Source organism: Schistocerca piceifrons, chromosome 11, assembly GCF_021461385.2.
Source record: "Schistocerca piceifrons isolate TAMUIC-IGC-003096 chromosome 11, iqSchPice1.1, whole genome shotgun sequence".
Lineage (NCBI taxonomy): Eukaryota > Metazoa > Arthropoda > Insecta > Orthoptera > Acrididae > Schistocerca > Schistocerca piceifrons.
This window is the reverse complement of record NC_060148.1, coordinates 19,179,228-19,192,729: the sequence shown is the minus strand read 5'-3', so window position 1 is coordinate 19,192,729 and position 13,502 is coordinate 19,179,228.

Here is a 13,502-nt window from a genome sequence, read left to right as displayed (position 1 = left end):
GGTGTCGTCAATGTAGTGTGCAGTAAAACAGAACATTTTATGCTTATTTTATATCTGATATACCACTGGAGATCTTATAAGTGTAATTAATTAGTGCATAAACTATAAATTATGACGTAGAATGAGAATTTCCACTCTGCAGCGCCGGCCGGCGTGGCCGAGCGATTCTAGGCGCTAGAGTCTGGAATCGCGCGACCGCTACGGTCGCAGGTTCGAATCCTGCCTCGGACATGGATGTGTCTGATGTTCTTAGGTTAGTTAGGTTTAAGTAGTTCTAAGTTCTAGGGGACTGATGACCTCAGAAGTTAAGTCCCATTGTGCTCAGAGCCATTTGAACCATTTTTTTTTTTTTGAAGAAGTCACAAATTGGATCGCTTCAAAAGATGAACAATTTTTTCGACGCGGGATTCGTACACTGTCCGATAGATGGGGGAAAGTAGTGGTCAGCGATGGAAAATACTTTGAATGATACATGTGTAGCCAATTTGTTTCATTAAAGCCTCAAATGTTGGGGAAAAAACGGCGGAAGCAAAGTTGTACACCTTGTATCATTTTTGACCAATTTTGACTACGTCTCCCTTCTAGTGCGCTGCTTCCACTCATTTCAGTGCTTAAATACGAACTGAGACATCTAAATTCTTCTTGTCCTGCGCCATTTTGCATACTTCGAGTCAAAATCGGTGCGCCGGCTATGCAAGATAATCCGCTCTGAATATCAACTTTTAACATCGTCGCTCTAATGGTATGGTGTCGTACGCCGTGTGGCGATTACAGCTTTCACACAGCCTCCTCGTCATGCCGAGTTCTGTTCCCTTCCCTCTAATGCAAACGCTTGTTGCTGGAAACGAGCGAATGGCGGTGAACACTGACGAATGTCTTGTCATTGCTGCTTTGTTCGTTTTCCTTCTGTCCAGCATAAACCAGACTTTAGAGTTTCTACACACTTTCCGCCAATCATCCACCGATAATTCTCTGTCCACGGCTCTAGCAGTTTGGAGCACTCCTATGAAGGCGATCTCAAAGAAAAAAAGAAAAGCGTCAACAGCAGCGAAGCTCGTAACCTCTGAAAGGAGTCTACTGGGGCACATTCAGATGTTGCACCCGAATATGATTTTATAAACGATGCATATCTTTGATAGGCTTTATATCGCTTATTGTGTAAGACCGCAGACCCAAAGATACTGTTTCTGGTCTGAGGCTTCGACCATAGATACTAGTAGACTGGCCTTGCTGTGCAGAAGCTATAGGGCTGGTGTGGCTCCAACATAAACCACGGGACTGTTGGCAAAACGTGGCGGGATTTCAAATCAGCGTTCTGCTATCCTATGTTTGTATCGTATTTTATCCACATTTCTCAATTGACTGCCATACGCTTCCAACAAAAATTACTTTTTTATTTGCGAAAAATTATGTCAGAACTACATTGACCTGGATTTGTTCGCAGTACCATTTATAAAATCTAGCAAATACATCCTAACGCTCCTCTGGTGGGCAGCGGGACGAAATTACTATAAACTACCAATTAAAGTAAAATGTCGTTAAAATTCTTTTAAACAGTAAGAGTGGGCTCGTGTCAAAACTTTAAACATTGGATTCGCCGCGTTTTGAGCTCTAGTTACTTATAAAAGAAAATGGGATATGGGAATTATGTCAACTATAGGTGCCAAAATTGTCGACTTTAGGAGCAGGTCCATTTTAGAGTATCAATTTTAGGTGCACTTCAAAGGTTCAGTTCCTACTATTTTTACGAAAGTTTAAACTATCAGTTAAAAAAAATATTTTAGATGAAAGGTGAGACTTTGAAGTTTCAGAAAATAATTTTGGAGCCTACATTTATTTAATAGTATTAGAAGGTAGAAAAAAATTCTCTTCATGTGTCGACTATAGGTGCTCTTACCTTATTATAATCTCACTTGTATATACAAAAAGGCGCGTATGTGCAGATGGCTTAAAGTTTTTCCGTTTCAGGGCCTGTATCCAAAGCTGCCTTCGGTTTTCATCCTTAGGGAACCTGTGAGTAGGAACGAGAAACAGTTATACTTACTTCTGTAACCGAATTATCACAGATACTTTCCAAAATGTAATATGAGTCTGACTTTACAGGCATCACCTTCAGCACTTTAATTTACGTGATTCACTATTTCAAGTGTAAAAAAAAATATAAAAGTCACTTCAAGAGATTTCAATAATCGCATCTGCACTATCATAGAAACACACGTGAAATGTAATGCCATTTCCCCCGACAAAACGCTGAGTACAGCCATAAGCGCAACACGAAACAACCATGTTTTGCCAACATTCACGTGACTTTAGCCCAGAGATGTTGGAGCCACGAAAATGACGTCAGGGCCAGTGTATTATATTTATGGTCGAAGGTCTGAGGTTATTACCATAGAGTAAATATCTCTGGAGTGAGCATTGCGTCCTGCGCATGTTGTCAACATTAAACCAGGATTGTCACGTGATCTCGGGACTTCGCTGTGCGTGTGTGCTTTCTGCAAAGTTTGAAGTTTATAATACCAAGAGTTTTTGTTGTGTTTCACCGTTTGTTGATAGTGTAATAGCGATGGTGAATTACGTTGTTGCTACGGATGGAAAGAGAAATATGTGAAAGGAGGGATAATAACTTTTGATGGGTACATTCCAGATAGCTCTAATTATAGTTTTCATTTTAGTAAGAGACACTGTGTACGTTTAAAAATTTCGAGACGCATTATAATTAAGACTTGATTCTGTAGACCTATTTTTCTACGATTTTATGACTATATAATAGATATTATGGCTCGTACAAAAGCTTACAAACAATCGCTTCCTCTCGTAAATTTGCTAGTGGAACAGGAAAGGGAATGGTTAGTTGTTTCAGTAAATACTATCCTCGATTATGTATATAGATTACTCAGTCTACTATTTAATAAACTGGGAGCAAGTACTTAAAATGCGTTAAATAAATACCTCACAGTGCCACCAGTAAGAAAAATTGTTTTAGGTCGCAAAAACGAGAAAATAAATACGCAGAAATACAAGAAAAAAGGACGAATTAGCAGGGATATAATCGCTAATGTGTGGCAAATTCGGTGTTTTTCGGACACTTGCAAAAGTACTAGCGTACTGTCAAGTCGTTTTGCAGGACTATCACTGCAAAAATGTATGTCAGGCTCTGCAATACTATAAAGTGCGGTATCATACCGAAAACTACCAAAAATCGAGTGCGTCTGAACTGTGACACCTATCGCAAAGAAGCTGAATGTAATATCACTTGCCCTTAAAAGTTACGTAGCTGGTTTATTCCCCGTATCATATGGATACTGTTAAAATGTCTGTGCAACATATATAAATAATTCACGACACGTACGAAAAGAATCCGTCTGTACTAGGGATGTAGTGACATTCTAAATATACAGAGCGCTATACGGACAAACACACGACGTCCCGAGATCACGTGACCAGGCCGGCAATGTGTGTTGACAACACAAAATCTGTTCTGCGCATGTGAATGCTCACTCCAGAGATATTTACTCTATGGGTTATTATAGTGTTTGAGTAATAAAGCGCTTGACGCTCAGTTGTAGCTGTCTGTGAGGGAAAGACGATGGAGTAGGCAGTTTTTGTGGTGTGCTGTGTGAAGCCACCAAGTTTCAGATTAATATAGGTATGTCAATATTGTTGAAGTTGGAAGCAGAAGTCTTCATGCAAGCAGGGTAAAGATGTGAAATATTTCTGATTTTTGTTTTGCCAGCACGCTAGTATAGATGAGTTGGCTGACTGTTTGTAATTGTTGAGTAACCCCAGAATGTACGTAAACCGTTTTGATAAAAAGGCTAGTTAGATATTTCACTTATGTAATGTTTTTAATATTTGTTAACAGAGCTATGTGTAATTTAATGATTTGCATTTATATTTGATTAGAGAGGTTATATTATACTTGCTGTATAAACCTCATCGTTTGTGAATCAATTGTGAGTAATGTAACTTCAATTGTCAGGTGTTTTTGAAAAGACAAACTTAACTTGCAGTATAATTTTGCTATAAAAAAACTGTGTTAGTAATTCATCATAATCAGTACCGCTTCCCGGTCCGGGTCATATATTTTTTCAATGACGTTGGATGTTTCTTAAATGGTATCGTTTATCAGCGAAAAGAATTGCATGTGCAGTTCAAGTATTATGGCCAGCATTGCACACTGCTGAGCCTGTAGCTAGCATATTTTCTTTTTTTTTCATGAGAGACCAGAATATATCGCGTTACTCCGTTGCTGCTTTAGATTTAAAGGGACCACTCCCTGCCTATCTAACCCATGTTAATTTAGGCAAGTATATGACCCATTTCTGAAAAAACCATTTGATGCAGGACCTTAATATTTTTACTGTATGCTACATGATGCTAATAGAGTCAACTCTACTAAAATCTACTTTATCCGTTTTACAATTTTTAAGAAATATTTTTTAAAATTTATTAACAAAAAATATTAAGTTTTTCTGCAGAAAATATTTTTTATGAACTTCCTAACGGGGGAATATTAATGAATGTAGTACCAGAGGTGGCTTTTTGTGTTATGCAGAGTCTCTGAAAATTGCATTCATTTATCTATGATAGTTTCTGATACAATGGGGCAGATGTACTGCAAATTTTAGTTTGCGGGAAGTTGACTTTAAAGAAAAAACTTCTGAAATTTGTCTTACAGTTAATTAAAAGTGTCCTGCTGCGTATGATGGCCCTTCTTTGGCCTCTAGCAGGTCTTCCAGCTTCTTTTTCACCTTCCTGGATGTTTGTCTTGCTTTCTTGGACGTATTAGATGAACACCTGTCTGCATCGGCTATCCTCACTTTATCGCAATGTCATATTTTCACCAGGATTAATTCCCAGCCTTTTCAGTACCCAACACTTTCCAATATTACCACAACTGAATGTAGTAACAGCATCATGGAATCCTAGTTGCATTGTATACATGCCTACAAATACAGTTTTAGGAAAGCGGTTCCAAATTATGCTGATGAACCATTCATTTGGGTTCTGTGTCTGCCCACGCAGACATTTCCTTAGAAGGTCAGGATGCGCCAAGACTCTGACAATACGTTTAATTGGTGTAATAACAGCAGCAGGAAGAGAATGCTGGTGAGAGTAACATTCTCCAGTTGCCTGATCCCTATTGTATTTGCACAACGAATTTTCTCCTGATGAACACAATCCATGATATGGCTTATCATGAGTAGAGGACTTACGGAAGAATATGGCCCAAACATCTCCCTTCATTACCTCCAGATTTTCTTTATTTCTCCTAACTGCCTTCCCATAGTATACATGCAAGTTTCCTATATCAGTTTTAGTTAAGCGACCCTCTCCAGTCAACAATTTTCCATCTTCTAATTTTTTTCCTCTCATATCAACAGTTAGTTTTCTCAGCCTTGTTCCAAAACGTTTTTGAACATGGCCTACACATTCTATTTTGCTAATAATGGCATCTCCATATGGCTTAGAGTTCACCACATTGTTATATGCCTTAATTACAATTAGGAACATCGTTGGCACACGACATAACCTCTTGTACAGAAAGCTTTTTAAACTTGTTTCCTCTAAATTGCCGTTTCTTGGAAATGCCTTTACGTTTCGTCATCTTCAATAATCACAACGAAACACACGTAAACTTGCACTGCAAGCGTAAGTATAACAACTACTCGCAATCACACTTGAACAAAACCAACCGCGTGTTTGAAAGCGTGTTGTTTACATACAGCAGAAACAAAAGAATACCGACCGTTGCATTCCAAGGATAGCTAACACACTCTGGAGTAAAAAAAAAAAAAAATTCCTAACGTGCAATGTAGGGGATATAAAGATCTAAAATATATGCAGAAAAGTGGGTGACAGAAAAGTGGGCGTGGTACATAAACACACTCGGGAGTAAAAAACAAGTCCCTAACGTGCAATGTAGGGGATATAAAGATCTAAAATATCGGGTGATCAAAAAGTCAGTATAGTTTTGAAAACTGAATAAATCACGGAATAATGTAGGTAGAGAGGTACAAATTGACACACATGCTTGGAATGACACGGGCTTTTATTAGAACAAAAAAAAAAAAACACAAAAGTTCAAAAAATATCCGACAGATGGCGCTTCATCTGATCAGAATAGCAATAATTAGCATAACAAAGTAAGACAATGCAAAGATGGTGTTCTTTACAGGAAATGCTCAATATGTCCACCATCATTCCTCAACAATAGCTGTAGTCGAGGAATAATGTTGTGAACAGCACTGTAAAACATGTCCGCAGCTATGGTGAGGCATTGGCGTCGGATGTTGTCTTTCATCATCCCTAGAGATGTCGGTCGATCACGATACACTTGCGACTTCAGGTAACCGCAAAGCCAATAATCGCACGGACTGAGGTCTGGGGACCTGGGAGGCCAAGCATGACGAAAGTGGCGGGTGAGCACACGATCATCACCAAACGACGCGCGAAAGAGATCTTTCACGTGTCTAGCAGGTGGTTTTTTTGGTTCTAATAAAACCCCGTGTCATTCCAAGCATCTGTGTCAATTTTTACTCTCTATCTACATTATTTCGTGGTTTATTAAGTTTTCAAATTTATATTGATTTTTTGATCACCCGCTATATGCAGAAAAGTGGGTGACAGAAAAGTGGGCGTGGCACATAAACACACGTGGTAGGAAAATGCTCTTTAAAGGCTCAAAAAAAAAAAAAAATTCTTTTGAGCAAATCCTTTTCAGAGTACTTAAATAAAACCTTAATTTATGGAAATAGGATGAAAACCGAAAATCGATTTTTTTCGACCTGAACCACGGTGTGGTTTCCTAAACACAATTTAATTTATTTGCTATGTGCACAGGGATCAAAGTTATCAGTTTTGAGCAGGGCCAGATGATACAGTGCCTAAGGTGCCGTGACTGTATTTCTTTACTGGTATTGGGAGTTGTATTAGCCAGTCAGTTCGTGTAAAATTTTTGCTAACAATAAGACAGTGTAAGCACATCACTTGCACTTACAACACGCTACACGATAATTCGAGTTCGTACCCGTTCCACGGTTCAGACATTCATTCAACGTAATCATAAAATAAAGTACTTTTTAAGAACGTAACACCACGTCTGGGAAAGCAACAGCTGCAATAAATAACATGTGCTGAAATACCTGTCATGTCTGTGCAAAACGCGACGTGCAAAATGGATAACTGAAGACAAATTACTGGGGCATTAGCTGCTTGCGGTGCGGAAATACCCAGGGACGTGCAAACGTCGGCATCAGGAAAAAACTTCTACAGAGTACAAGGCGCACTCACCCACGTACCACACACACACACACCTGCATGATTACGTGTGTGGCTGGCAAGTATTTCGGGAAAAGCCCGGAGGCTATAAGGACGCGGATATCGTCTGCTTGAAGTATCGCAGCTGAAACTCTGAAATTAACACGCACTTAAAAGATCCACAGCACGATGACGTCGTTTCGGCCCCAAGCACCTCTTCAGGTGCTGGGTAAACACACTTGCTTACACTCGCTGGCGACTTCACAGCAAGCACGAGGGCCGTACCTTCTCTCAACAAACATCACCTGAAAGTTTAATACGGGTCCCGTTGAAAATCCGCCAGAGTAGAAAAAAGGAGCTCTTTGGAGTGCGGACAGCGTCTGCCTTTCGTTTCGTCGAGATTGTAAGCATACGAAAACTCCGAAGCGGAGCTGCTAACCGTCTTTTGAGCGGTTGCATGAGGACCTCTATGGCCTACGACGCCTTTCTCAGAGAAGCATATGCGTCCACTATCTTTTGACGGATGTATTCCCATCTATGTCTTCCCGAACCGTTTATACTCCCTATAACTCACACTCATGCCAGGCAAGTTACTCCCTGTCGTCTTAACTCATGTCCTATAAGCTTGTCGCTTCATCTTACCATTATTTCCAAAATGCACTCTAAGAGAAAAAAAAAAAAACAGCGCACCACGACGGAGTTATCTGAATGGAATGGAAATAGACAGATGTGACGTACGTGTCTCGACAAACAAATGATTACAATTTCACAAAAATTAGATGATTTATTCAAGAGAATGAGCTGCAAAGGCCAGATAAATGCGTAGTTGCTTTAGTAACATGACATACGCGGGTGAGTCAAATGAAAACCTTAAATTTCTAACGTTGTAGTTGTGGTCTTTAGTCCTGAGACTGGTTTGATGCAGCTCTCCATGCTACTCTATCCCGTGCAAGCTTCTTCATCTTCCAGTACTTACTGCAACCTACATCCTTCTGAATCTGCTTAGTGTATTCATCTCTTGGTCCCCCTCTACGATTTTTACCCTCCACGCTGCCCTCCAATACTAAATTGGTGATCCCTTGATGCCTCAGAACATGTCCTACCAACCGATCCCTTCTTCTAGTCAAGTTGTGCCACAAACTTCTCTTCTCCCCAATCCTATTCAGTACGTCCTCATTAGTTATATGATCTACCCATCTAATCTTCAGCATTCTTCTGTAGCACCACATTTCGAAAACTTCTATTCTCTTCTTGTCCCAACTAGTTATCGTCCATGTTTCACTTCCATACATGGCTACGCTCGATACAAAAACTTCCAGAAACGACTTCCTGACACTTAAATCTATACTCGATGTTAGCAAATTTCTCTTCATCAGAAACGATTTCCTTGCCTTTGCCAGCCTACATTTTATATCCTCTCTACATCGACCATCATCAGTTATTTTGCTCCCCAAATAGCAAAACTCCTTTAAGTGTCTCATTTCCTAATCTAATTCCCTCAGCATCAACCGATTTAATTTGACTACATTCCATTATCCTCGTTTTGCTTTTGTTGATGTTCATCTTATATCCTCCATTCAAGGCACTATCCATTCTGTTCAACTGCTCTTCCAAGTCCTTTGCTTTCTCTGACAGAATTACAATGTCATCGGCGAACCTCAAAGTTTTTATTTCTTCTGCATGTATTTTAATTCCTACTCCGAATTTTTCTTTTGTTTCCTTTACTGCTTGCTCAATATACAGATTGAATAACATCGGGGAGAGGCTACAACCCTGTCTCACTCCCTTCCCAACCACTGCTTCCCTTTCATGTCCCTCGACTCTTATAACTGCCATCTGGTTTCTGTACAAATTGTAAATAGCCTTTCGCTCCCTGTATTTTATCCCTGCCACCTTCAGAATTTGAAAGAGAGTATTCCAGTCAACATTGTCAAAAGCTTGCTCTAAGTCTACAAATGCTAGAAATGTAGGTTTGCCTTTCCTTAATCTATTTTGTAAGATAAGTCGTAGGGTCAGTATTGCCTCACGTGTTCCAATATTTCTATGGAATCCAAACTGATCTTCCCCGAGGTCGGCTTCTACCAGTTTTAAATTTCTAATAACAAATCGAAATTTCGCGCCGTTATCCTGTAGGTTGGTAAGCGTGCTACAAACAGCGTGCAGAACGGCCTGTAGGTGGCAGCATAGTGCAGATGCACACATAGCGTTGCAGTATCAGTATAAAGATGGCCGCCCCACTTGCGACTTGCACCAGGGAAGAACAGCGTTCTGTTGTTCGGTTTTTGCGTAGTGAAGGTGTGAGACCTATTGAAATTCACCGACGAATGAAGGTTCAGTATGGTGATGCATGTTTGTCACAGCAGCAAGTCTACGAATGGAGTGACTTCAGTGGAAGATGCTCCTCGTCCAGGTCAGGCACAACGAGTTGTGACTCCACAGAACATTGCAGCAGTTGCCATAGTGAAGGAAAACCGTGGAGTGACACTGAATGACACTGCAGCATGTTTACAGATTAGTCACGGGTCAGCACACCACATTGTGCATAATGTGCTCCAGTTTAACAAAGTGTCTGCAAGATGGGTGCCACAGCAGCTGACTCCTGAAATGAGAGAACGACGTGTTGATGCTGGTGAAGAACTTCTTCGGCGCTTTGAACGAGAAGGTGATGGCTTCCTTGCAAGAATCGTTACTGGGAAGAAACCACTTCCACCAATCGGAAACGAAGAGAGCGAGCAAGGAATGGCGCCATTCCTCATCACCAAAACCAAAGAAGTTTCGAACAGGACCATCAGCAGGGAAGGTTATGGTGATTCTCTTTAGGGACGAAAAAGGCGTCATTTTGGAGCATTACATGCCTTGAGGGACCACTGTCACCAGTGCATCCCACACTACCCGTGCAACAGTTGCAACCATCACAGACCTGCATTGTGAGTGTCTTCCTCATCCACCATACTCACCAGACCTTGCCCCAAGTGATTTCCATATGTATGGCCCACTCAAAGACGCGATGGGAGGAAAGAAGTTCCGTTCTGATGAAGAGGTACGCCACGCGGTGCATGAGTGGCTACGCAGACTACCAAAAGAATTTTTTTTTTTAAAGAATTTATGCACTTTGTAAGCGCTGGAGGACTTGCATTGAGCGTTGGAGAGATTATGTTGAAAAATGATACAGCTTTGTACCACTTCTGCACAATAAATAATATTTAAGGTTTTCATTTGACTCACCCTCGTATTTGGCCTCGTTAATGTAACTTCTTTTTTGTTGATATATTTTGAATAGCCAAGAAGAGGACGAAGTGCTGTGCAAAGCACGCTTTCGTAATCCACTTAATTCCAAATGGCTCTGAGCACTATGGACTTAACTGCTGAGGTCATCAGTCCCCTAGAACTTAGAACTACTTAAACCTAACTAACCTAAGGACATCACACACATCCATGCCCGAGGCAGGATTCGAACCTGCGACCGTAGCGGTCGCACTGTTCCAGACTGTAGCGCCTAGAACCACTCGGCCACCCCGGCCGACCCACTTAATTCTACTTTTACTGTACTTGCATCGATAGCAAATTAATGTGAAACCCCGAAACCAATGCTTGTCCGTTACATTTTCAGCTTTCAACTCGTATGCATTACATTTTTAATGTTCATGTTAGCAAAAAACTTGGGAAGACGCAAGATATGCTATCGTATCTTGTGCATGCCAACAAAGTGAACGATTGATGAAATGTCAAAGAAACAGAACAGCATAGAGGTGTACTTCAAGGCAGCATAGAGTTCTTGTTTTATTAGATTGTTAGTGCATTAATTTCACCGCAGCTTACACAACTTCTCACTTTGAAATCTTACCTACGATGCGTCATTCAATGTGACTAATGGTGCATAGTTGATCTGTTCCTCCGAAAGCCAGCTTGGGAATCCCCCACAGTTTCATCTGCATATGGTGTAAGCCTGCATACCAGAACATTTTGGAACATACTGGTAAAAGCGATATCCCTCTATAATTACTACAAGCCATTTTGTCGCCCTTCTTAAAAATTGCGATCAGAATCGACTCCTGCCACTCTTCAGGTATCATCTCTGAGTTCCATACTTTAGTTATCACTTTGTGAACTACTTCCGCCAATTTCTGTTCCCCATTTTTAACTAATTCTGCAGTTGTGCAATCTGATCCTGGTGCTTTATGGTTTTTCAATTTGTTGATTGCGTCTCTTACTTCCTTTAACACATCTGGGGTTCTGCTGTATGTATTTCACCGGCCGGGGTGGCCACGCGGTTGTAGGCGCTACAGTCTGGAACCGCGCGACCGCTACGGTCGCAGGTTCGAATCCTGCCTCGGGCATGGATGTGTGTGATGTCCTTAGGTTAGTTAGGTTTAAGTAGTTCTAAGTTCTAGGGGACTGATGACCTTAGATGTTAAGTCCCATAGTGCTCAGAGCCATTTCAACCATTTTTTTTTGTATGTACTTCGTACGCCTGCTCATTTCCTACTTTCTGGTGTACATTTAATAGATGCTCAAAATACGCCCTCCATTAACATAGCACTGGGGTCTGTCAGTATTCCCCCAGCATCCCCTCGAAGTGCACTTGTCCTAGCCTTGAACCCCTTCCTATACCCATTTATGTCTAGGTAAAGTTCCCTAATGTTTTTTGTTTTACTGTTTGTTTCCATTTTTGTAATCTGATTGTTCAAATAATCCCTCTTCTTTGCCCGTACCCTACGACCAACTTCCCTTCTCTTGATTTTTTTTTAGCGAGTAGTTTTTGTAAAATCGTCTGAGATTGTGTCATCGGTGACCGGCCGAAACGTGGCAAACACAGACGGCGTCCCCTTCTGAACAAGCGAATGAACTCGCCCGGCGCATTTGACGAAAATACTCACTGCGCATCGGTCACGTTTTCCTAGGCCGACTCTACCCTAAGATGACTTGTACCAATGATAAAAAAGACGTCGCCAGCAGACCTTATCGCAGTGGCGCGTAAGCTAATCAGGGAACGGCCGCGAGTCATTTGTCTCCACAGCTCGCCGCCGACGTGGCAGCGCTGGGAAAACAAAACAGCGCGACTGAAACAAGCGAGAATCGCAGTCGCGCTCCCGTTATAATTACCCTGGCGTTCCACGGCGTGTTTACGCGGGGCCGGCTCCGCAATGTGATGCGCAGTTCGTTACTCGCTAATAGACGCTTCCTACGCCGGACGAGACCCGATTGTGAAAAATATTTATCTTCTCGCTGCCAGGTAATTCCTGCAAGAGCAGGCACACCAGTCTTCGTCCTTATTTTTTTTTTTTTTTTTTGCATTCCTTCTGCTTGTATTCTGTTTTTGCCGTGCTCTCAGCGTTGGAAAATAAACTGTTTGCACAACAAGGGAACGTCGGGAGGAATTCTCTAGTTTCGCGCCTGGCTTGTCTGAAATACGATACAGTCTTCTGCAAACGGACGGAAGTGATTTTCCGCCTACTTGTAACGGAGATAATTTGACGAACTGCTTGCGAGAGAAAAAGAGTGATGTATTCCAGTTTGCCATTCAGTCTTTCGACATTCACTGCTGGCGTGTTCGATGTGCTGCGATTTTGACTTTGCTGATGTCTCTTGACCGCACCCACTGTGGTTCAAAAACGATTCAAATGGCTCTGAGCACTATGGGACTGAACATCTGTGGTCATCAGTCGCCTAGAACTTAGAACTACTTTAACCTAACTAACATAAGGACATCACACATATCCATGCCCGAGGCAGGATTCGAACCTGCCACCGTAGCGGTCGCGCGGGTCCAGACTGAAGCGCCTAGAACCGCACGGCCACAGCGGCCGGCTTCCGTGGTTCAACAACAAAGTTAGGGAACTACTGCGAAAGCTAAGAGAGCTTCACTGCAAATTTAAACGCAGCCGAAACCTCTCAGACAAACAGAAGCTAAACGATGTCAAAGTTAGCGTAAGGAGGGCTATGCGTGAAGCGTTCAGTGAATTCCAAAGTAAAATTCTATGCACCGACTTGACAGAAAATCCTAGGAAGTTCTGGTCTTACGTTAAATCGGTAAGTGGATCGAAACAGCATATCCAGACACTCTGGCATGATAATAGCACTGAAACAGAGGATGACACGCTTAAAGCTGAAATACTAAACTCGTTTTTCCAAAGCTGTTTCACAGAGGAAGACCGCACTGCAGTTCCTTCTCTAAATCCTCGCACAAACGAAAAAATGGCTGCCATCGAAATAAGTGTCAAAGGAATAGAAAAGCAACT